The sequence below is a fragment of the Tachypleus tridentatus genome, chromosome 7 (assembly GCF_004210375.1).
Source record: "Tachypleus tridentatus isolate NWPU-2018 chromosome 7, ASM421037v1, whole genome shotgun sequence".
Classification (NCBI taxonomy): domain Eukaryota; kingdom Metazoa; phylum Arthropoda; class Merostomata; order Xiphosura; family Limulidae; genus Tachypleus; species Tachypleus tridentatus.
This window is the reverse complement of record NC_134831.1, coordinates 171,545,119-171,571,501: the sequence shown is the minus strand read 5'-3', so window position 1 is coordinate 171,571,501 and position 26,383 is coordinate 171,545,119. Positions and strand designations below refer to the sequence as shown.

General features: G+C 34.0%; 1 pseudogene across 1 annotated transcript in view; it reads left to right on the top strand.

Moving 5' to 3' along the window:
• Positions 1 to 17,608, top strand: part of LOC143257224 (suppressor of lurcher protein 1-like) — an 88,934-nt pseudogene extending 71,326 nt beyond the window's left edge. The window contains exons 9-15 of the transcript XR_013031738.1: positions 580 to 766; positions 3,988 to 4,181; positions 8,341 to 8,379; positions 10,568 to 10,736; positions 11,911 to 12,110; positions 13,095 to 13,130; positions 16,151 to 17,608. The product of XR_013031738.1 is annotated as a suppressor of lurcher protein 1-like (transcript). The remainder of the gene's footprint in view (positions 1 to 579; positions 767 to 3,987; positions 4,182 to 8,340; positions 8,380 to 10,567; positions 10,737 to 11,910; positions 12,111 to 13,094; positions 13,131 to 16,150) is intronic.
• The last annotated feature ends 8,775 nt before the right edge of the window (positions 17,609 to 26,383 follow it).

The following is a 26,383-nucleotide window of genomic DNA, read 5'->3' as shown; positions in this document are numbered from 1 at the left end:
GTTTAACAAATGTCACGGATGTTTAGCTATTGTAGTATCTAGAATTAAATTCCGGGTCGTGAGAGGTTAGTGATGTATGAAACGCAATTTGTCTTCTCTTTTCTCCTTCCGTTTCTATCTTCACGAAACCAGTGAAACAGATGACTTTACTAATTAATGGAAAAACGTAATGCGCAAGCTCTCCATTGAATCAATCGACACTGTCTTCCCGCCCATCCTCGTGTTACCAAGGCAGTAACTTTTTTTTATTCATCATCAGTACGTGCGATAAACGTGCTAACGTCTTCCATCTTTGTTCCTTGTCGTGTTTGTTACAACTCAGATATAAACATGGGAGTGATTCATTTACAGCTTCCTTTTGTACTTGCGTTGAAATTTACATGAAAATCAAACCTCAGTTGATGTTATGTTTTTCTTTCAGAAACATAATATATTCCCTGATTAATGTCATTATATATGGCTGCCTTTTGTAGTTACGATATTATTCATGGTACACGTTTACAAGTTTCTTTAGTTCAAATGATTTTTCATTGTTATGATTGGTCTTCAAACTCAGCACATTTTTTTTTCTCATTACAGCACCTCCGTGTTGGAAGTTTTTTGATAGCGACACTTCCAAGAACGATACTTTCGCTAGCCCTAGATATCCAGAACCTTACCCTACCGACATCCACTGTGTTTACCATTTCACCGGTAGAGGACGAGAAAGAGTCCAGATTCTTTTCACCGATTTTGATCTCAGCGTTCCAAGCGAGGGCGTTAAAGAGTGAGTAAAACAACACTAGATGTTGCCCATTCTACAACATGTCAAACTGTTAATACAAGAGTCCATGGTTCGAATCCGTGGACCGAAACTGCTCTCCGCAATTTGGAGCAGTATAAAAGTGAAAGTCAAACCACACTCTTCGATTAGAATAGCCTACGAGTTAGTGGTGGGTGCTGTTTGCGTTCTGTCTGATGCAGTTTTTTAAATTAGGGGTCCAGACCCAAAATAGAGTCACAGGGGTATTATAAAGGCGCACGAGGTCTTAGAAAATATTGAAATGATAGATATTTAAGAATATGTACAATAATTTGCTATCGTTTTTATGTGCGTGAGCGTGGGGGTGTTTTTTCAGCCTGAAATGTTTTGGAAACGGGGCAAGCAAAAAGTTTGAGAACCCTGTTTTAATGTAACAGCTCAAAATTAGGAGCTTGTAACACATATAAACCTATATAAGACAACGTTGTAGCCATCTGGAATAAGTGAGTGTTCAAGATCGAAGGTTAAATACCTAACAGATTGGAGCATTTATCTCATTGAAAGGGTTTAGTATATTTATTTTTTTTGTAACGTTTGTTTCGGATATCCTCACACGACAGCTAAACTGACATACTACGGAAGAGACAAACAGTCAACAGCATTGGGGCTACTCTAATTGAATACTGGGATTTGACGGTCACTCTTGTAACACACGTATAGCCCATCAGCTCTTGGGCAACTCTAACAGTATAATGGGATTTGACAGTCACACTTATGACAGACCTGACGCACATCAACATTTTGGCTACTCTAATAATGTAGTGGGATTTGACGATCACACTTATAACGCACCTGAGGCCCATCAATACTTGGGGGCTACTCTAATGGTATAGTAGGATTTATAATGCGCTCACAGTCTGAAAGACCGAGACGCAAGTTTGTGGTAATGTGATGTGAATCTTGACCTTTCATATTTACCTCCCAGCACACTAACTAGGCCACCCAGGTGTTTCGTAGAGGCAACGTTTTAAGATAACTGATTTAGTTAGTTTTAGATAAGATACGTTAGATGAGATTTAGTAAGTGATTTGATTCCCTATATTCATATAATAACGAGATATATTTTCTAATACTTCAAAATCCGTGTTCGAGTTTTGTTTCAACTTACAGACAGTCACACTTATAACACTCGCTACCCTATCCTTAAAACATTATATATTATTCTTTTACCTGTACTTCAAAGGTGCGGGCCTTTTCTGTTGAACGCCACATTTTAATTTTGGTTAATGTCGTTATTGTTTGTTGTTGTTTTGAATTAAGCACAAAGCTACTCAATGGGCTGTCTGTGCTCTGCTCACCACGGGTATCGAAACCTGGGTTTTAGCGTTGTAAGTCCGCAGACATACCGCTGAGCCACTGGGGATCCGGTTGATGTCACAATAGTATATGTTAATAGATAAGTCCCGCGGTGGGTCAGCGCTAAGTTCACGGACTTACAGCGCTAAACTCCGGGGCTCAATTCTCCGCTGTGGACATAGCAGATAATCCAATAAAACAAGCAAACAAGTTAATAAATAATTAAATACGTTGATAACTCGCCAAAACTTCCATCTAGTCTTGAGGCGAGAGATTTATTTTATTTCTCAGTGGTTTTTCGGATATTCATGCGTACCTATAGTGTGGTAACCACTGACGATAAATTATACGTTTTACGTACACTCGGCCTTCTAACGCCAACTTCTGTTGTTGCTTCTGAAACTCATTTGAAAGAATTTCTGGCTTTTCTTGATTTTTTCCATGGGAGGAAAGAGAGTCTTTCTAGCTTCGAAACCATTCATTTGTCAGTATCAGTTGGAATTCTTTCCCTGATAACTGAGCGTTCTCTTGTTTTGTTTTCTCTTCTGTCTCCTGCTTGGTCTAAGATATATTAACCCACTAAGAAATTGAGAAAGTAGATTTGTTAGAAGAAAACACTAACGCTTTTTCCCCCTTCTTAACCGTCCTACTATTTCTTTCTGGAATTGTCAAATCTTGTTTTCAGCAACTGAATGATAATGTTAGTAGTACTGGTAAAAGAAAACCGAAGCACATAACTCAGAGTGGCACTATAGCCACAAGGGTGCGCTGCTGCTCAACACCCTTATGATCCTAATGTAAAAAGTTATTTTTTAAGCATATTTCGGAAAGGGAAAGAAAGGTTAGTTATTTCTAAACTTATTTGATACGTTATACATAAATTTACAACTTCGCGAGTACTGCGTTATTGAAAGTTGTCACGTGGTCTTACAGGGCCGGATAATATTTAGTGATGGTGCTGGAAAACGTTTGTTGGATTTATTATATTTTAACAGCCGGAGTAATTCATAAGATGTTTAACTTATCAAGAATCCAAATATAAAAGAAGCTAAAGACTTACCACTGAGCCACTTGTTTAACTTTAATATTGGGGATTAATAATTAACAGTGGTGCTAATATAAACTGGTGCAACAAGAATACAAATTAACAGTCGTGCTAATATAAACTGGTGCAACAGAATAGTGGTTAAAATGCCAATATAAACTGGTGAAACAATAATACTGGTTAACAGTAATACCAATATAAACTGGTGAAACAATAATACTGGTAAACCGTCATGTTAATATAAACTGGTGCAACAAAATACTATTTAACAGTCATGCTAATATAAACTGGTAAAACAATAATACTGGTTAACAGTCATGCTAATATAAACTGATGCAACAGAATACTGGTTAACAGTCATGCCAATACAAAACGCTAGACATTCATAATTTAGCAATGAAAGAAAGCTAGTAATCACAGTCTCCCGCCAACTCTTGGGGTACTCTTTTACCAACAAATAATGGGAGTGATCGTAACATTAAGACACCCTAATAGCTGAAAGGGCGATCATGTTTGGTGGGACGGGGACTCGAACCTGTGACCCTCATATTGCGAGTCAATCGTCCGTAACCTCTTGGCCAAGTGTGTTCTGGAGGGATCTAACTTGTTGTTGGAGAACTGTTAGAGTGACAATTTTTGAATACTCTATACATGTGTGAGATGACTTTTAACAAATTTTGAAACTTAAAACTATTTATATTAAACAAACGTCTCTGTTTTGTCCTCTTAAACAGAGTTTAAAACAATAATTTTGTTTTTATGTAGGCGTTTAGAACGAGCCGATATAACGAGAGATTTGATATATAACCAAAGTTTATTCCTTTTTATTTCCGATTCCATGCAGATGTGAAGGTCCTGTTGATATGGTGATGGTTTTTATTACCATCAACGGCCAGAAAGAACGGCTCAACAATTTCTGTGGTATCAACCTTCCCCCCCAGTTGATGTCTAACGGACCTTCTATGACAGTCGAGTTCAGGAGCTATCAGTCTCCATCGAGAGTGAAGGGTTTTCGAGCTATTTACCGTTTTGTCACTAGTAAGAGCCGTTTGGTTTGGATTTTCTTACAACATTAAATGTACTTACATCGTTCTGTGTTCTCGCATACTTTAAAATTCTATGATAATATATTTATAATGTGAAGTTTTTCACTAAGTTCTTTAAACATTTACAGATTTTTTTTTCATATATCCCTTTTTTACCGTGTGTAGTCTAGTTTACATTCAAGGCTACGGATGGAAAAGTTCAAGACACGAACCGTGATATATCCCACTACTAACTCGGAACTTCCAGTTGTGTGTCTGATATAACAATAAAAGTCAAGTTTTTTTCAGTTAAGAATAGTTGAGGGAGCGACAGTTCAGGAGCTTTAAATTAAAGTTGACTGTATCAGAACACTAGGGGTTTCCGACTAAACCATTCTTGACTGTAGCAGAACACTAGGGGTTTCCGACTAAACCATTGTTGGCTATACCAGAACACTAGGGGTTTCCGACTAAACCATTGTTGGCTATACCAGAACACTAGGGGTTTCCGACTAAACCATTGTTGGCTATACCAGAACACTAGGGGTTTCCGACTAAACCATTGTTAGCTATACCAGAACACTAGGGGTTTCCGACTAAACCATTGTTGGCTATACCAGAACACTAGGGGTTTCCGACTTAACCATTGTTGGCTATACCAGAACACTAGGGGTTTCCGACTTAACCATTGTTGGCTATACCAGAACACTAGGGGTTTCCGACTAAACCATTGTTGGCTATACCAGAACACTAGGGGTTTCCGACTAAACCATTGTTGGCTATACCAGAACACTAGGGTTTCCGACTAAACCATTGTTGACTGTATCAGAACACTAGGGGTTTCTGACTAAACCATTGTTGGTTATACCAGAACACTAGGAGTTTCCGACTAAACCGTTGTTGGCTATACCAGAACACTAGGAGTTTCCGACTAAACCATTGTTGGCTATACCAGAACACTAGGGGAACACTTTCCGACTAAACCATTGTTGGCTATACCAGAACACTAGGGGTTTCCGACTAAACCATTGTTGGCTATACCAGAACACTAGGGGTTTCCGACTAAACCATTGTTGGCTATACCAGAACACTAGGGGTTTCCGACTAAACCATTGTTGGCTATACCAGAACACTAGGGGTTTCCGACTTAACCATTGTTGGCTATACCAGAACACTAGTGGTTTCCGACTAAACCATTGCTGGCTATACCAGAACACTAGGGGTTTCCGACTAAACCATTGTTGGCTATATCAGAACACTAGGGGTTTCCGACTAAACCATTGTTGGCTATACCAGAGCACTAGGGGTTTCCGACTAAACCATTGTTGGGTATACCAGAACACTATCGATTTCCGACTAAACCATTGTTGGCTATACCAGAACACTAGGGGTTTCCGACTAAACCATTGTTGGCTATACCAGAACACTAGGGGTTTCCGACTTCACCATTGTTGACTGTGTCAGAACACTAGGGGTTTCCGACTAAACCATTGTTGACTGTATCAGAACACTAGGGGTTTCTGACTAAACCATTGTTGACTGTATCAGAACACTAGTGTTTTCCGACTAAACCATTGTTGGCTATACCAGAACACTAGGGGTTTCCGACTAAACCATTGTTGGCTATACCAGAACACTAGGGTTTCCGACTAAACCATTGTTGACTGTATCAGAACACTAGGGGTCTCCGACTTCACCATTGTTGACTGTATCAGAACACTAGGGGTTTCCGAATAAACCATTGTTGACTGTATCAGAACACTAGGGGTTCCGACTAAACCATTGTTGACTGTATCAGAACACTAGGGGTTTCTGACTAAACAATTGTTGGCTATACCAGAACACTAGGTGTTTCTGACTAAACAATTGTTGGCTATACCAGAACACTAGGTGTTTCTGACTTAACCATTGTTGGCTATACCAGAACACTAGGGGTTTCTGACTTAACCATTGTTGGCTATACCAGAACACTAGGGGTTTCCGACTTAATCATTGTTGGCTATACCAAAACACTAGGGGTTTCCGACTTAACCATTGTTGACTGTATCAGAACACTAGGGGTTTCCGACTAAACCATTGTTGGTTATACCAGAACACTAGGGGTTTCTGACTAAACCATTGTTGGCTATACCAGAACACTAGGGGTTTCCGACTAAACCATTGTTGGCTATACCAGAACACTAGGGGTTTCCGACTAAACCATTGTTGGCTATACCAGAACACTAGGGGTTTCCGACTAAACCATTGTTGGCTATACCAGAACACTAGGGGTTTCCGACTAAACCATTGTTGGCTATACCAGAACACTAGGGGTTTCCGACTAAACCGTTGTTGACTGTATCAGAACACTAGGGGTTTCTGACTAAACCATTGTTGGTTATACCAGAACACTAGGGGTTTCCGACTAAACCATTGTTGGTTATACCAGAACACTAGGGGTTTCCGACTAAACCATTGTTGGCTATACCAGAACACTAGGGGTTTCCGACTAAACCATTGTTGGCTATACCAGAACACTAGGGGTTTCCGACTAAACCATTGTTGGCTATACCAGAACACTAGGGGTTTCTGACTAAACCATTGTTGGCTATACCAGAACACTAGGGGTTTCCGACTAAACCATTGTTGGCTATACCAGAACACTAGGGGTTTCCGACTAAACCATTGTTGGCTATACCAGAACACTAGGGGTTTCCGACTTAACCATTGTTGGCTATACCAGAACACTAGGGGTTTCCGACTTAACCATTGCTGGCTATACCAGAACACTAGGGGTTTCCGACTAAACCATTGTTGGCTATATCAGAGCACTAGGGGTTTCCGACTAAACCATTGTTGGCTATACCAGAGCACTAGGGGTTTCCGACTAAACCATTGTTGGGTATACCAGAACACTATCGATTTCCGACTAAACCATTGTTGGCTATACCAGAACACTAGGGGTTTCCGACTAAACCATTGTTGGCTATACCAGAACACTAGGGGTTTCCGACTTCACCATTGTTGACTGTGTCAGAACACTAGGGGTTTCCGACTAAACCATTGTTGACTGTATCAGAACACTAGGGGTTTCTGACTAAACCATTGTTGACTGTATCAGAACACTAGTGTTTTCCGACTAAACCATTGTTGGCTATACCAGAACACTAGGGGTTTCCGACTAAACCATTGTTGGCTATACCAGAACACTAGGGTTTTCCGACTAAACCATTGTTGGCTATACCAGAACACTAGGGGTTTCTGACTAAACCATTGTTGGCTATACCAGAACACTAGGGTTTCTGACTAAACCATTGTTGGCTATACCAGAACACTAGGTGTTTCTGACTTAACCATTGTTGGCTGTTCCAGAACTCTAATAAAGGACTCTAACTTAGCCATTCATCCCATCGGTTGCAGCAGTTGTCCTTCCAGTTGAAAATGTTAAACATCTTATTTCAATATTTCTAACTTCCATTGCTCGTTCTATAACGCTTTTAACAAACCATCGTTTCTAACGTTTTTTTAATATTCCAAATCTGTGAAATCGCGCGAAACGTTTACGAGGAATACATTACTTTGTCAAGTAGACCAATCACTTCGCATTTCAAATCAGAATAATTTAATTATTTCAAAAGAAACAATTGTTTTCTTAACCCTCGAATCACTAACATATTTTTATATCCTTCACGGTGGTTTCCACATATTACATAATATTATGTAAAAAAGAAATCACTAATTTTCGTGGTAAAATATACAGTAAATCTTGGTAAAAATCTGTATAACTGATTAAAACATTTGGGATATTTTTGTTGACGTATCATATGTGACTGATATTTTACTTAAGACCCAGTCACAGACCTACAACTTATCTGTGATTAAACCTTCACAAAATGTAAGTATTAACCAGATGGAATTCATGCCTCCTCTGGAAATCATTGGATTGTACTTAACATGCCCTAGGAGTTTCCAAAACCATGTTAACTTAAGTTTTGTTAAAATTAACCACTCGTGAAAACTAACTTTAATTATCAATGGTATAAAACCGTCGTATACTACTATATTGTCAAATTAAGTCAATTGGTGGCTTTTCTGACACCTTAAACTACTTTTGAAACTTTAGTTTGATATTATAAAGCCTTCAATATATTTTTAATTTTATTATGTAATCTTTCTTTTCACATTTTGAATAGACTTTGGAATAACTGCAGGAGTACAGGACCCTCAACAAGGTACTATTTGGTTTTCTTTATATGATCAAACGTATTTGGAAAACTAATATCTGTGCTAATTTTCTTATTATATGTGTATAGAACAAACAACTTAGAACGTATTTCTTTATGAGAATAGAATATTGATTTTATACATTCAATTTATGAATATTTCTTTGTTAACATCACATTGTTAACTCAATCCCTAGTATAACAGGCCTAACATAATTTCTTATGGCAAGTATAATTAATTGTAATCATGCTATGCCAGATGAGAAAAAGGCGTTACCACCGTAAAATCGTACGTAATTGATGGATCGAATCCCCCATCCCATTGGCACAACGGTATGCCTGTAGACTTCCAATGCTAGAAACCTAGTTTCGATACCCGTTCGAGGCAGAACGCAGATAGCTAATTATTCAACTTTGAACTTACCTCAAACAAACAAAACATTCATTGAATGCAAACAGTTAAACTCTATAAAAACAACACTTGAAGATATATAAAGTATTTTTGTGTGTTCACACCAATATCCACGTTGAAATGCAAAAAACGTTTAAAACAATACAATATTTAATTGAGTGAAAACATATACACAAAGTTCCCCTCGGCTCGCCCGGCATGGCCTAGCGCGTTAAGGCGTGCGCTTCGTAATCTGAGGGTCGCGGGTTCGCGCCCGAGTCGCGCCAAACATGCTCGCCCTCCCAGCCGTGGGAGCGTTATAATGTGTGATGGTCAATCCCACTTTTCGTTGGTAAAAGAGTAGGCCAAGAGTTGGCGGTGGGTGGTGATGACTAGCTGCCTTCCCTCTAGTCTTACACTGCTAAATTAGGGACGGCTAGCACAGATAGCTCTCGAGTAGCTTTGCGCGAAATTCCAAAACAAACAAACAATCCCCTCGGCTCGCATTGCGTCATTTCATTACTAGTGCGTCCGCCTGTTGCATACTTCCGTTACCAGAGTGTTTAAATGTCGTCCACTACTTTTCCAGGTGTACCATTTAACAATTACAACCAATATTTTTGAAACATTGTCACCTTCTCTCATTACTAGTGTTAGAATAGTGTCGGACTGTTTTTTTAAGCGTAGTATTCACTAGTTATTGTGCAGTACTGTACTGCCAACGTGTGTGCGAAGCAACTTTGCTCTGTTCAGTTACTTAAGTGCGCCAATGTTGTCGAATGTCTTTATTATGTAGAGTGCCAAAACGCAGAATATATAAATATGTTGTGTTAACGCGCCATTTTCTGAGAACGTTCTTTAAGAAAGTTATTCAAGAATGTACCTAAATGTTTCAGGACCGCATCTCTTTCTAAGACAAGTAAACATTTGTTGTTTATCGTCATTTCAGACACAAGTACTACTTTTGAGAAACGCATCACGACGTAAAACGGGCGCCTCCTGTACTTTAATATTATTACCATTCCAATAATGTTGATTTAGTAAATTAATTAACTAAATGCAAATTTCAATATTACATTCGTAATTAAATATAATGTAGGGGGCGTTACTGCTACTAGTTATTAAAAACAATTGTTTTTTTCTTTCTGTTAGAGACAGAGACAGTCAAAGAAAGCTAAGCAATTTAATATTCTGAGTTTTTTGTGGAAGCGGGTGGTTATCTAACAGTCTTGGAGTTTAAATCAAGCAGGTCGCAGCTCGCGACACGGTGTTACAGGAACACTTTCCGCCTTTTGGGGCTAATAATGGATTCTGAGCGTAACAGTTGAAATTCCATTCTGCTATTCGATTAGACAGTAGTTGGCGGTTGGTGTTGTTGACTAGCTACCTTTCGTCTAGTCTTTCAGCTCAAAATATAGTAAAATTTATGTGTAGATAACCCTCTGTGTAGCTTTCCGTAAAATTATAAAGCGAACTATAAGCTCTGAGAAAGAATCTTCTAACGCTATTACAGTGAATTTTACCAACACGTGCTTGTTATTATTAAAAACAATTACAAAACACACACTGTATCAATTAAGTGATTAAACTGCATTAGCTTTAGTTTGTTTTAAGCATGAAGCTTATAAGCCCACCAATGGGTATCGAAACCCCAAAGTTACCGTCGTCAGTCAATTGCCTTACCGCTGAGCCACTGAGGTTTGAATTACATACCTTAAAACAATAATAATAAACCTAAGTGTCCCATCTCCATGTGGTGAGTTCGAAACGTCGCGTGTTATTATGTTTCACTCGTTTTCTTTTCAGTTTGTGGTTTCATCTTCAACAGTACTCACAGAACCAACGGCACGTTCACGTCACCAAACTATCCTGGGCTTTATCCTCGCGCTACAGAGTGTCACTATTTCTTTTACGGACGAGGAAGCGAGAGAGTCACTTTGACGTTTGCATATTTTGATGTAGAGGGCGTTTCACCGTAAGTTTCGGTAATTAGCTGTAAAGGGCGCCCTATCGTAAATTTTGTATACTTTTATAAGGATTTTCACCTTACATTTTTTATATTTAGATATAGAGAGTGTTTCACACTAAATTTTGTTTTGTTTTCTAGTTAAAGGGCGTTTCATGGTAAGATCTTGATGTTTAGGTATAGAGGGAGTTTCACCATAAGTTTTGGATAATTAGCTATAGAGGGCGTTTTATCGTAAATTTTGCTTATTTTTACATGGAGTTTCACCATTTGTATAGAGAACGTTTCAGTATAATTTCACTACTCCATACATAGTTCGAATAAATAAATAAAGAAATGAATAAAACTTTAGATAATTTTGCAAGATAAATAAAACATCCCTTGAAAAGCAATTTTATCTTATTAATGTGTGGTTAAGTCTCAGTTTTACGGTTATTTTCCATACAGTTTACTTGCACTGTATCTACTGCCATATTTAGTAGTTTATAATATTTGACCTGTTGGAGTAATTAAGTATATGAGGCCTGGCATGGCCTAGCGCGTTAAGGCGTGCGCTTCGTAATCTGAGGGTCGCGGGTTCGCACCCGAGTCGCGCCAAACATGCTCGCCCTCCAGCCGTGGGGGCGTTATAATGTGACGGTCAATCCCACTTTTCGTTGGTAAAAGAGTAGCCCAAGAGTTGGCAGTGGGTGGTAATGACTAGCTGCCTTCTCTCTAGTCTTACACTGCTAAATTAGGGACGGCTAGCACAGATAGCCCTCGAGTAGCTTTGTGCGAAATTTCAAAAACAAACAATTAAATATATGAATTACAATATTTTTTGTTTACACTTTGTGAGACTCCGCGTGTTTAGGAAACTAGTGACCAGCAACCATAAACACTTTGATGCAAAAGCTGTTTAAATCTATTTTAATTAAACCAACAGAGTCGTGAGATAGTCCTATAATTCATTTATGGAAAACAGCGCGTTTCTACAGGGTGAACCATAGTTGTGTGCCATTAGGCTTAGCGTAGAATCTCAGTAAACGTTATTATACGAAAAGTTTCATTTTATACTGAAAAATAACACTTTTTTGTCATTTTAGTGAAGCATTTAGGGTTAAGGCCTAATTCTTGTCCTGATGAGACTAGTTTTATATATAAAAGCAGTGAAGCCATCTTAAATGATATTTCACTGCATTAGGTGCACTACTGACCTGGCCAGCGACTTCGTAGAATTTTCGAACTTTCGGACAGTGGACAGGAAGATTCCGAGGCACTGCGGTGGAAAAAAACCCAAAATAATCGAATCCGACGGAGACTTCTTCCGTGTTGCTTTTAAATCCAATGGCAAATTCGACGGAACAGGGTTTGAAGCTTTCTACCAGTTCCGGAACTATGTTGGTGAGTTTCAGTTAACGGATGTTCCTGCCTTTAACTAATTTTTATGGCTAAAGAACTAACAAAAGTTTGAGATTATTTTGTAGATCTGGTTACAAAATGTTGAGATTATTGTGTAGATCTGGTTACAAAAGGTTGGAGTTATTGTGTAAATCTGGTATTTTGATATCAGTGGAAACGTTTTTAACACCACTGGCCCTTTTCCTGGTAAGTTACGTTTCGCAAAAATCGAGATTAACTATTAGTAACTTTCACGGCACTTTGAAAAATATAAAACGCAAACTTACGACGTGAAACCACAAATCCTGGAGGAGCAAAGACGTCAATGGCCTAATGTATATTATTAAAATATCTTAGAGTTATGGCGTTTAACATCCTTAAAAACACACCCTTCCTTCTACATCAAAAATGGCATTTGGAATTATACAATTGTCTCTCATGAAGTTCTGCTTAGTAAACGAGTTCTGGTATGGAAAGAAAAGCCTTCTGAGCAACCACATATGGCAAACAAAAGAGAGATTTAAAATTCTGTTTTTGTGCACTTTATTAGGATCCGTAATTAATTAATTAAGAGAAATATCAAAAATCAAAAAAGATCTGAAATCTAATGGAATATCACAAATATTAAGTGAGAACTTCTATTTGATTTGATTTCCATCATTTAATCTAAAGTAATATTTATTATTATTTTAGAAAATGCTTTTGATATCAAAATATTAACACAATGTTCCTGTTATATCGTATATTTTTCACTTAACTGAATTTTAGTGTTACAAATTCTCAAACTTAAAGTTAAGCTAAAGTGGAGGGGTAAGCTATTTACCAAATTTTGCTAGTTATGATAGAAGATACATCTTCCCTCCTCACGTAGTTTTAAATCATCAAATTAATAATGTGTATTTTGGAAATAATTAGTATTATATTAAATAATTTACAATTTAAAATCAATGTATTTTATTTCTCAATTTTTATGCATATATATTTCAGATCCTCTTACAGTTAAGAGAATTTCTGGAGCAGAAAGTGAGTCTTAATTCTTATTAAAACAATTTAATTTCCTTTTCTATTACACATCAATGTTTCTTATCAAATCAGTTTAATTTCCATTTCTATTAAACATTAATGATTCTTAGTAAATCAGTTTAATTTCCATTTCTATTAAACATCAATGTTTCTTAGTAGATCAGTTTAATTTTCATTTCTCTTAAACATCAATGTTTCTTAGTAGATCAGTTTAGTTTTCATTTCTGTTAAACATTAATGTTTCTTAGTAAATCAGTTTAGTTTTCATTTCTGTTAAACATCAATGTTTCTTAGTAAATCAGTTTAGTTTTCATTTCTGTTAAACATCAATGTTTCTTAGTAAATCAGTTTAATTTCCATTTCTCTTAAACATCAATGTTTCTTAGCAGATCAGTTTAATTTCCATTTCTGTTAAACATTAATGTTTCTTAGTAAATCAGTTTAGTTTTCATTTCTGTTAAACATCAATGTTTCTTATTAAATCAGTTTAATTCCCATTTCTTTTAAACATCAATGTTTCTTAGTAGATCAGTTTAATTTTCATTTCTCTTAAACATCAATGTTTCTTAGTAAATCAGTTTAGTTTTCATTTCTGTTAAACATTAATGTTTCTTAGTAAATCAGTTTAGTTTTCATTTCTGTTAAACATCAATGTTTCTTAGTAAATCAGTTTAGTTTTCAATTCTGTTAAACATCAATGATTCTTAGTAAATCAGTTTAATTTCCATTTCTATTAAACATCAATGTTTCTTATTAAATCAGTTTAATTTCCATTTCTCTTAAACATCAATGTTTCTTAGTAGATCAGTTTAATTTTCATTTCTCTTAAACATCAATGTTTCTTAGTAAATCAGTTTAATTTCCATTTCTCTTAAACATCAATGTTTCTTAGTAGATCAGTTTAATTTTCATTTCTCTTAAACATCAATGTTTCTTAGTAAATCAGTTTAGTTTTCATTTCTGTTAAACATTTCTGTTAAACATTAATGTTTCTGTAGTAAATCAGTTTAGTTTTCATTTCTGTTAAACATCAATGTTTCTTAGTAAATCAGTTTAGTTTTCATTTCTGTTAAACATCAATGTTTCTTAGTAAATCAGTTTAATTTCCATTTCTATTAAACATCAATGTTTCTTATTAAATCAGTTTAATTTCCATTTCTATTAAACATCAATGTTTTTTATTAAATCAGTTTAATTTTCATTTCTCTTAAACATCAATGTTTCTTAGTAAATCAGTTTAGTTTTCATTTCTGTTAAACATTAATGTTTCTTAGTAAATCAGTTTAGTTTTCATTTCTGTTAAACATCAATGTTTCTTATTAAATCAGTTTAATTTCCATTTCTATTAAACATCAATGTTTCTTATTAAATCAGTTTAATTTCCATTTCTCTTAAACATCAATGTTTCTTAGTAGATCAGTTTAATTTTCATTTCTCTTAAACATCAATGTTTCTTAGTAAATCAGTTTAGTTTTCATTTCTGTTAAACATTAATGTTTCTTTGTAAATCAGTTTAGTTTTCATTTCTGTTAAACATCAATGTTTCTTATTAAATCAGTTTAATTTTCATTTCTGTTAAACATCAATGTTTCTTATTAAATCAGTTTAATTTCCATTTCTGTTAAACATCAATGTTTCTTATTAAATCAGTTTAATTTCCATTTCTATGAAACATCAATGTTTTTATTAAATCACTTTAAATTTCATTTCTATTAAACATCAATGTTTTTTATTAAATCAGTTTAATTTCCATTTCTATGAAACATCAATGTTTCTTATTAAATCAGTTTAATTTCCATTTCTGTTAAACATCAATGTTTCTTAGTAGATCAGTTTAATTTTCATTTTCTTAAACATCAATGTTTCTTAGTAAATCAGTTTAGTTTTCATTTCTGTTAAACATTAATGTTTCTTAGTAAATCAGTTTAGTTTTCATTTCTGTTAAACATCAATGTTTCTTATTAAATCAGTTTAATTTCCATTTCTATTAAACATCAATGTTTCTTATTAAATCAGTTTAATTTCCATTTCTGTTAAACATCAATGTTTCTTAGTAGATCAGTTTAATTTTCATTTTTCTTAAACATCAATGTTTCTTATTAAATCAGTTTAATTTCCATTTCTATTAAACATCAATGTTTCATATTAAATCAGTTTAATTTCCATTTCTATGAAACATCAATGTTTCTTAGTAAATCAGTTTAGTTTTCATTTCTGTTAAACATCAATGTTTCTTATTAAATCAGTTTAATTTCCATTTCTCTTAAACATCAATGTTTCTTAGTAAATCAGTTTAGTTTTCATTTCTGTTAAACATTAATGTTTCTTAGTAAATCAGTTTAGTTTTCATTTCTGTTAAACATTAATGTTTCTTATTAAATCAGTTTAATTTCCATTTCTATGAAACATCAATGTTTCTTATTAAATCAGTTTAATTTCCATTTCTGTTAAACATCAATGTTTCTTATTAACTCAGGTTAATTTCCATTTCTGTTAAACATCAATGTTTCTTAGTATATCAGTTTAATTTTCATTTTTCTTAAACATCAATGTTTCTTATTAAATCAGTTTAATTTCCATTTCTATTAAACATCAATGTTTCATATTAAATCAGTTTAATTTCCATTTCTATGAAACATCAATGTTTTTATTAAATCACTTTAAATTTCATTTCTATTAAACATCAATGTTTTTTATTAAATCAATTTAATTTCCATTTCTTTTAAACATCTATAAATCCCAATCTATAAAAATAAGTTAAGTGTGTTTCAATTATTTTATCTGTTTGTTTTTAGTTGTAAAGTTACATAGGATAAACTTTTTTGAACACCTGAGCTTCACAGCCTTGCACTAACAATCGCACCTGTTATTTTTAAAATAAATAAATTTTCTTATTCATATTTTGACACTCAACATTTTAGTAATTAAATCTTAAAGCGACAAATTTAACTTTGTACAGATCTACACTACTGGGAATTTCATCTATATATGTTAATTCTTTTGTTTTGTTCTCTGTACAGATGTAATCTGCTCGAAACTTCACACCCAGTTATTGTTATTATTCATACCCTTGTGGCTGATGACACTCTTAACTCATCAAACAAACGGGAAAATTTTGATATAAATGTACGAAACAAGTTAAGACAATTTTTAACCACAGTTCTTTGCAACCAAATATGAACATTGAACTGATTTCGTTGAAATTCGTCTTTGGAATCTGATATTGTACTTCTAAGAAAACAGAAGTGGATGGTCAGGGAATTTGATGTTGATCTTCTAGACATGTAACTGGAGTTATGGCAAACAAGATGCTTCATAACCAAAACTATTTAGGCTTAATAAGTGTCATGTTTTGTGGATAAGTTTTAAACTACTGAAGGTATGCGAACTATACTCAAAAACAGCTCAATCCAAGCCATGACCCATCACATTAGTGCATATATACTATGTGTCAGTCGGTGAAATAGGAATATATATACATATATATTTAGTATTTCCCCTTTAGTTTTCATAGTTGTATGTTATATGGTACCTTTAAATAACTTTATTATTTTAAAACTAAATCCTAGGGAGTTTAAACAAGTTGTAATTAGTGCCAACTTACATAAGAAATAAGCAAGGGCTTCCAGGCTGAGAATGGAGGTTGCAGTAGAAAAATTTAGAAAAATAATGGTTCAAAATCAACTCATGAAATCGTGTTTAGACGATGACAGTAAACTGCTACAAGTTGTTTGTTTTACATAAAGAGAAACGTTGATAGTTCTATAGTATTTGTAGTTACGTACCTGTTTAAAGGATTAATATAAATACTAATAAACTTCTTTCTAAGTATTGGACAACAAAAACATGTATCAGATCTTTGGGAAGATTAGAAAAGCACGGAGAGAACAACGAGAGACAACAGCTCCCCTGTGGTGATATATAAAAATAAAATTGATTAACAAATGATGTTGTTCATATAAGACTTCAAAATCTGATGGTCGTAACTCTCAAGTAGCTAGAATTATCTTTTTTTTCAAAGTATCATGAACATTGTTTTGCTTTCTTCATGAGATTATTCATCTCAAATGTGATCCTAAAAAGTGCAGTTTAGATCGTCACCAAAGAACATCACAAACCCAACGACTATTTAAACGACGTGATTGTTCCATGTGATGAGTAGAATAGGACAGAACGGCTCAAAGTTATAACGCAAAATAATTCATATCTTATTGATTTTAAGAGGAGTGTTTGAAATTTCCGATTGTAATTCACGAAATGTTATTTAAAATCGTCTTTTTTTTTAATACGAGAAATAAACAGAGTTCATCAGCAAGTGTTAACATGAAGAAAGTTCACGTAACCTCCTGAACAGAATAAACTACTTCACAAAGCTGTATATTAATGAAACGTTCACCTAAGCCTAATGTAGTAATGTAAATAGTATGATACTTTTATTAGGACCATTCTTCAAAATAAATCTTTAGCTTTTAACGAAATGTGGTATTCCATTCCTTACTTCCTTTCTTATTCATGTCACCTAGTCAAGCAACAGACTGAAATTCTTATAATGGCGTTATCTATTGATAAAAATATAACTAAAACACCACCCAATAAACAAACAAACAGTTAATGGGCATATTGTTTATTATATTTTCCGACAATATAAAACGAAATTATATATTTAAAGACCAATGTAAAAGTTCTATTAGAAGAAAGGCAGCTTCTAGAACGTTTTCTTAACGGGAATATTTCCTGCTTAGCAAAAATAAAGATCGAAGCAAATTTTCTTTATTTTTGTTTACCTTAAGCCTACAAAATGAGCTGTCCATCAGATTTACTACTGAGACGTCTTTATATTTATTTTGTAATTGTAATATTTTATCATAATCAAACCTTGGCGCTTGGGAGTTTTGAATGTACTTTTATCCCTTAGGAGTGTAGTAATCATGTAGATCACATGAGGGAAGAAAGTTTGTTACTGTCTAATATACATGTAGATCACGTGAGAGAAGAAAGTTTGTTACTGTCTAGTATACATGTAGATCACGTGAGAGAAGAAAGTTTGTTTCTGTCTAGTATACATGTAGATCACGTGAGAGAAGAAAGTTTGTTACTGTCTAGTATACATGTAGATCACGTGAGAGAAGAAAGTTTGTTACTGTCCAGTAAACATGTAGATCACGTGAGAGAAGAAAGTTTGTTACTGTCTAGTATACATGTAGATCACGTGAGAGAAGAAAGTTTGTTACTGTCTAGTAAACATGTAGATCACGTGAGAGAAGAAAGTTTGTTACTGTCTAGTAAACATGTAGATCACGTGAGAGAAGAAAGTTTGTTACTGTCCAGTAAACATGTAGATCACGTGAGAGAAGAAAGTTTGTTAGTGTCTAGTAAACATGTAGATCACGTGAGAGAAGAAAGTTTGTTACTGTCTAGTAAACATGTAGATCACGTGAGAGAAGACAGTTTGCTACTGTCTGGTAACCAAATGCATCACATGAGAGAAAAAAGTTTGTTATTTCATTGTTAACGAGTGATTATTTTGTCTTTTGTTTTGGTCTAGCTAATCAAAATTGGGATTATTTTAATAGTGCCAACAGCGACATCAACGGAGATTAAAAGAACTAAAAACCATTTGGTTAGAACACGTAGCAAGATTTGTGAAAGACTTGTATATGAATCTGGAACTGTTAAAGTCTTAAGCAAGAAAAATTTAACTAAGGTTCGTTTATAGAAACCTTAAAATATCGATAGAAGATTTAAAAAGAAATTACATTGGTCAATTCTCTATTGACAATCTCGTGTTCGAAAATAAATCCAATCATTTTATTATAAATTTAAAACAATATCCTTTACCGGTTCCTTTTACCTAATTCACTGAGTAACGTGAACTAGGTTTTAAACCGCATTTATCTGTAAGAAAATAATTTGAAACAGTAAATTTTACTTCCAAAGTTAAAGTTTATATTTGTCGTGGCTTTTGAAATAAATAAATTACCTCGTTTCACTTCTATAAGGCTATCTTTCAGTTTGATTCTCACTATAACATAGTGTTGGAATCGTATTCAAACTGTTGGATTCCCCATCTATGTAGTTAATTGGTCAGTTTATATATTTGTTGTTTAGCGTTAAGTGATACAACGTGCTATCTATGTTGTGCACACCTTGGATTCGAGACACTGTGTTTAACGTCATAAGCCTTCAGAGTTACCTTTGAGCCACCAGGGGACGTTAGTTTGTTGTATTTTTCCTTTTAGCGTAAAATGGACAATCGGTGAATTGAATCCCGGATTTTCGCCCCTGGTCAAACTTTTAAGTTAAGAAAAGGTTACTTTTTATTAAAACGTTTTTCGCTTTTTATTTCACCTTAAACTTCTAAACAGTCTCATTGTATAACCTACATTCTCGCACAAGCATTCTTTTTAATTTTTAGCCGCGGCATATTGGCTCATAGAATGGTTCTGAGTTATTTTTTGTTCTTTTAAGTACAAAATTTTAGCTTATAGGTTCGTCATCTCTTGACCACTTTGAAATATAGTTACAGCTTTGGACTCAGGACGTCAAAGCCCTTGAAATAGTGTATTTGACCCAAAGTCTTATAAGCTAATTTACTATAATCCTGACTGAAAGTATTTCAGTTTGAGAATAGGCTGATAGAGATCTTAATAACTAATAAAATCAAACTGAGGATACGCTTTCCTCATGTTTGGTATTAGTGGGGTAAAAATGTAGCTAATGAAAAAGTTGTTTGTTGTTAAGCACAAAGCTATGCAATGAGTTATCTGTGTTCCGCCACCAGGGCTATCGAAAGTCAATTTCTAGCATTTTAAGTCCGCAGACGTAACTTGTGTCACCAGGAAGCTAATATGACAAAACAAAGGTCTCATAAATTAATTTACTCTAATCCTGCCTAAAATTAGCAACCCTCATAGAATTCACCACGATGAAGACAAACTTCATGTTCAACAACCACAACCATATACAAACAAATGGCCTAAGCATGGGCAACCCAGTATAACCAGTTCTAGCCAATATTTTTATGACACAAGTTGAAACACAAGCAATTAACACAGCATTACATCCACCACTATACTGGTACAGATATGTTGATGATACGGTTGTGGGATTCACATCTACAGAACACATACTTAATTTTTTTCAATCACATTAACTCTATACATCCCAACATTAACTTCACATGTGAACAGAAAGAAAGCAATCAAATATCATTTCTTAACCTGAAAATTACAAGAACCGACACACAATTCAAAACAGAAATCCACCGAAAAATCACTCATACTGGACTACACATTTAGTGGGACTCAACACATGAAACAAAACAAAAACTCAACATACTAAGAAACCAAATAAACACAGCCATAAAACTATGCTCACCAGATAAAATTAACGATGAATTAGACAAAATTAAACAATACTTCATCAACATCAATAAGTTTCCTCCACAAACCGTAGAAAACATTATACGTAGACAACCCAAGACAGAAAGCAAAATCAACCAACAAAAGGAAATATATCTCACAAATCAAAAAATCACGAAACCATATACTGCTGCATACCATGTATTCCCGACATCAGCAAAAAAAAAAAGCAAACAAACCAACATTTGGCAAAAACTAGTAACAAAATATGACATTCCAGTTAATATCAAATTTATTCAAAAACCAGGCACAAAACTAAGGTCTATACTATGTAAAAACTACACTGACAAACACAACACAAACATTATTTATCAAGTACAATGTGATAACTGCTACGACTTCTATATTGGAGAAACAAGTAGAAAAATGGGAACCAGATTCAAAGAACACAAAAGTCACCTTCACACGTTTTCGAACACTGCAAATCAAATAAATATAACATAACCATAAAAACACCCAAATAATAAATAAAGAAACAAATATAAACAAACGCAAAATTAAAGAAGTCTTACTTATACAACAACTCAAGCCCAAAATAAACCAATACAAAGGAACACCTTTATACCTATATTAATAAATATAATCAAACATCTAAGCACGCCCTCTACATCCCTACACTCAATTACACAACCCCCTTCAAACATGTGGTCAGCTATCGGTCAGTTACCTCTTTCTCTCTTTGTGAACCTGATGATGACCGAAGAAGGTCGAAATGTTGTTCGCTCCTCTACATAAATATTTTATCTATTCATACGAGCCGTTGTTACATATATATTTTATTTCTACAAGTGGGTTTTCTCGTCATCACAGTCTCCCATCATGTTTTCGTTATACGCTTCCAGGTCATAAAAGCAAAGTTTGAAGAGAAAATAGGTCTCTACATAAAAGTTTTCTCAACCCATACCAAATGTTTTTACATATATATAATGGGAGACTATATTTGGGGCTGATACGTGAAAGTGATTTACATTACAGTCGCAAGCCTCGAAAAACTACTCACTTCTAAACATTTTTGTATAACTTTAGTATAAATACATGTAAATCTTGATTCATATGTTGTTTTATTTAGAACTTATGTAAATAAAAATGTGCAAATTAGTCCGTTTTTACATAGAAAATAGGTTAATTTCTAAATTTCATTATCCAGTTCACAAAAGCAAGGTTTGAAGGGAATAATGGCCATTTTCTGTACTTTTACAACATAATAAATTAAGAAATAACACATACTATCCAGAAACAAAATTTGTGTTACATAGTGTTATTCATAAATTAAGGAGATATTCAGCCCCCTGGTGCTTGAACGCTAGATTTACGGACTTACAATATTAAATTCCAGAGTGAAATGGAGCAGACAACAAGTTGTGTAACTTTGCGCGACAATTCTATCAACAAACTGATATTCAAAAGTTTTTCGTGTTTGTTTTTTTTAATAAAAGAGCTTGTGTCAGTTACTTGCATAATTGCTACGTGAGAGGTTTGAGACAGCGCTTTCAAAGACGTCTATCTCAACTAAGGCTTTCGAATGCCCTCAAAAAACAAAGATTATTTTATTTTATTCGTAAAATCAGTGAATGACTAATTTCTGAAAAGTGTTGGTAAGAATTAGCGTTTTTATTAGAAATAAAAAATATCGAATCTTAAGATGTCCAGTGAGCTTTGTGCCACCATGTCTTTTTTCTAATCCTGTTCACATTAACGCGCAGCAACAGTAAATTTACATTTCACTAATTCAAATTTTCTGTTCTTTTCACCACATTTATCAGTAAGTAAAGACTCAAATATCAACCGGTAATAAAAATCAAGAATACAGAAAGGATTAATTAATCTAACGTTCTGTGGAGAGACTGAGCGAGTTGAGTGACGAGTAGAAAAGAAAAAGATGGAACCTGACATGTTATGAGAGTCGATACACTGTATCACTGAATGACTGTAGTACAAGTCATTCTAGTCAGAGGTTAGCGGGCTATCAGAGGGTAATCAGTCACAAAATACGACTAGAAAAAGTAGAAATTAATATATGATGGATGAGACGAAACAAAGTAACTTACGTAAGTGGAGACATTAAAGTAAAGCGGAAAAAATAGGAGAAGAGAGTCCAGCTGTTTGTCATTAATGGTATTAATGTGCGTCCAGTAGATTGTCATTAATGATATTAATGTGAGTCCAGTTGTTTGTAATTAATGATATTAATGTGAGTCCAGTTGTTTGTCATTAATGATATTAATGTGAGTCCAGTTGTTTGAGTCCAGTTGTTTGTCATTAATGATATTAATGTGAGTCCAGTTGTTTGTAATTAATGATATTAATGTGAGTCCAGTTGTTTGTCATTAATGATATTAATGTGAGTCCAGTTGTTTGTCATTAATGATAATAATGTGAGTCCAGTTGTTTGTCATTAATGATAATAATGTGAGTCCAGTTGTCTGTCATTAATGATAATAATGTGAGTCCAGTTGTTTGTCATTAATGATGTTAATGTGAGTCCAGTTGTTTGTCATTAATGATATTAATGTGAGTCCAGTTGTTTGTCATTAATGATATTAATGTGAGTCCAGTTGTTTGTAATTAATGATATTAATGTGAGTCCAGTTGTTTGTAATTAATGATATTAATGTGAGTCCAGTTGGTTGTCATTAATGATATTAATATTAGTCCAGTTGTTTGTCATTAATGATAATAATGTGAGTCCAGTTGTTTGTCATTAATGATAATAATGTGAGTCCAGTTGTCTGTCATTAATGATAATAATGTGAGTCCAGTTGTTTGCAATTGATGATATTAATGTGAGTCCAGCTCTTTGTCATTAATAATATTTATTTGAGTCCTGTTGTTTATCATTAGTGGTATTAATGTGAGTTCAGTTGTTTGTAATTAATGGTATTAATGTGCGTTCAGTTGTTTGTCATTAATGGTATTAATGTGAGTCCAGTTGATTGTCATTAATGACATTAATGTGAGTCCAGTTGTTTGTCATTGATGTATTAATGTGAGGTTCTTATGATGTTGGTAATGATGTATATTCGTGGTCATCATCATCTGTTGTACATTATAGTTGATGAATCTTCAGGGAACAAATAATCTGGGATATGTGGCATTAGATGGACAACATGACCAAAAGGAAGTGACAGACGGAGAGGCTAGTGGAATATGTGGTCAAACATATAACAGGAGTATGAAAACACCAGTGGACGAACGAGACCGAAGATTCTGAAGATGAGCGGCTCTAGCCTAACGTAAAATGTTAATCAGATAACATGAATGAACACAGTTATTTTATATTATTTTAACACTTTGATCATAACCCAACGGCCCAGAAGAAGTAAGGATACATGCTTCTCAGAGTTGCTGTTATGCTTGATTCGAAGTCGTATTATGGTACATAAATCCTCGGTTATCGAACATTGATATTAACTGGTCATGGCTATAAAATATCGTATTCAAGTTGATAACAGCTTTAATCACATTATTCTTTACTCGCTTATTCTGGCTTTCAGAATAAAGAATGAAATGTTTAAGCTGATAACAGCTTTAATCACATTATTCTTTACTCGCTTATTCTGGCTTTCAGAATAAAGAACGAAATGTTTATTATTTAGTACAGCACTGTAGGAGAACGAAATGTTTATTATTTAGTACAGCACTGTAGGAGAACGAAATGTTTATTATTTAGTACAGCACTGTAGGAGAACGAAATGTTTATTATTTAGTACAGCACTGTAGGAGAACGAAATGTTTATTATTTAGTACAGCACTGTAGGAGAACGAAATGTTTATTATTTAGTACAGCACTGTAGGAGAACGAAATGTTTATTATTTAGTACAGCACTGTAGGAGAACGAAATGTTTATTATTTAGTACAGCACTGTAGGAGAACGAAATGTTTATTATTTAGTACAGCACTGTAGGAGAACGAAATGTTTATTATTTAGTACAGCACTGTAGGAGAACGAAATGTTTATTATTTAGTACAGCACTGTAGGAGAACGAAATGTTTATTATTTAGTACAGCACTGTAGGAGAAACTTTTCTCTCACCACCAGAGCTCATCATGTCGCTTGAGTTACACATAAAGTCGTTAGCGGCGTAAACACGATATTGTTCAAATTCTTTCCACTACTTTAATGGATGTCTGTTTTAGGCCAATACAAAGTCGGATTAAGAAAAATAATTAATACTGTTAATTATATTATCTTTCATGAGACTTTAGTTTTAAATATTTGACCAAAAATTAGGCTTGTACATTTCTCGAGTTTGATTCAAAAAAACATATTTTTTATCCTATACACTACCCTTAACAATTATACTATTGCGTCATCTATTGTTAATAACAAAATATATATACTTAAATTATTTACTAAAAGGCTTCAATACAGACAGAAATAGAGAGAAAGAAAACTTTCTAATCATGTGTCACTTGAATCTGTTAAATAAACAAACACAATTTCTGTCGAAAAGGATGATGGGATTTAACCTGCCCTCTATGGTTTATGCAAGAGCACTTCCAACATATAACTCAAGTTTTTAGTTATATACATAAGATGTATTCTCTATACTAAACGAAACCTAAAGACAAAACACCCGCAATAAAAACAAGGAAAGACGTTCTGGTTAACCGGTTTCTTGATGTGTGACCAAACATTTATATTAAATCTATAAAAGGATTATCACTTCAATTTAGTATATATAGTGCCCCTTTAGTGTTTTTGCTTCTTTATATTTATAATACAAAATTTCGTTAGTTAACAAATTATATTTGATTTATAATAATATATTTTAATTTTGGTATCTTTTGATTCTGTTTTATTCGTAATACTTCCTCAGTGGGCCAGTGATAAGTTTATGGACAAATTCACAAAGTTAAAATCCAGTATTCGATTCCCCCTGGCGAACAGACAACATTTGCTAAACAACGTCTAAAAATTTGGAATAAAAAAAGGTGGTTATGGAACACAACTCGCAGTCTGAGAGCCGTGGATTCGAATCTCCGTCACATCAAACATGCCCGCTCTTCCAGGCTGTGGGGGCGTTATAATGTGATGCTCAATCTCACTATTTGTTGGTAAAAGGATAGCTCATGAGTTAGCAGTAGGTGGTGATAACTAGCTGCCTTCCCTCTTGTCTTACGCTGCTAAATTACCGAGAGAAATCATAAAAAAATAAAAGATGGCGCCAGCTGAGAGGAAGTGAATAATGAGAAAAAATATTAAATTTTTTGATTTAAATCATAGTCAATATTTATAAGTTCAACGAAGCTTTCTTACCTTCACCTTACTTATCCTGTTCTGTTTATCAGTTTCTTGTTTTTCTGACTTTTTAAAGATAGAATTTAAAGACAAAATACATGTTGCTAAAAATCAACCACTTACATTTTTCGAAGCTAGCCAATAATAGTAAAGCTTTTGTTTAAATTTATACCAGTCGCACTCGAGCTGTCTTCAAAACGTTTAAGGAATGTTATATACTAAAGGCATTCGATAATATATTTAGTATGTACAAACATGAGGGCCAGTTATCTTTAAAATTCCATTTAAACAACAAATCACCACCACTATCTAATAATGTAGCGGTGTTTTCCCATCTGGTGGGGTTTAACTAAAGTGAAATTCAAGATGTTATAATGTATGCTCCTTACAATCTAACAAACTTTTAAAGTGAAGTAACGTTTCTCATCTTTTGTTTAAAATGTTTTTCTTTACAAATATCCTTGATAAGGACTTTTGATCTGTTTAAATGAGTGTCATAGTGAAAGACAAAAGTATAAAGTATTACACTTTGCAACATAACAACTTATTACTAAAAGAAAATTTGTAAAAAGAAAGTTATTTAGCACAT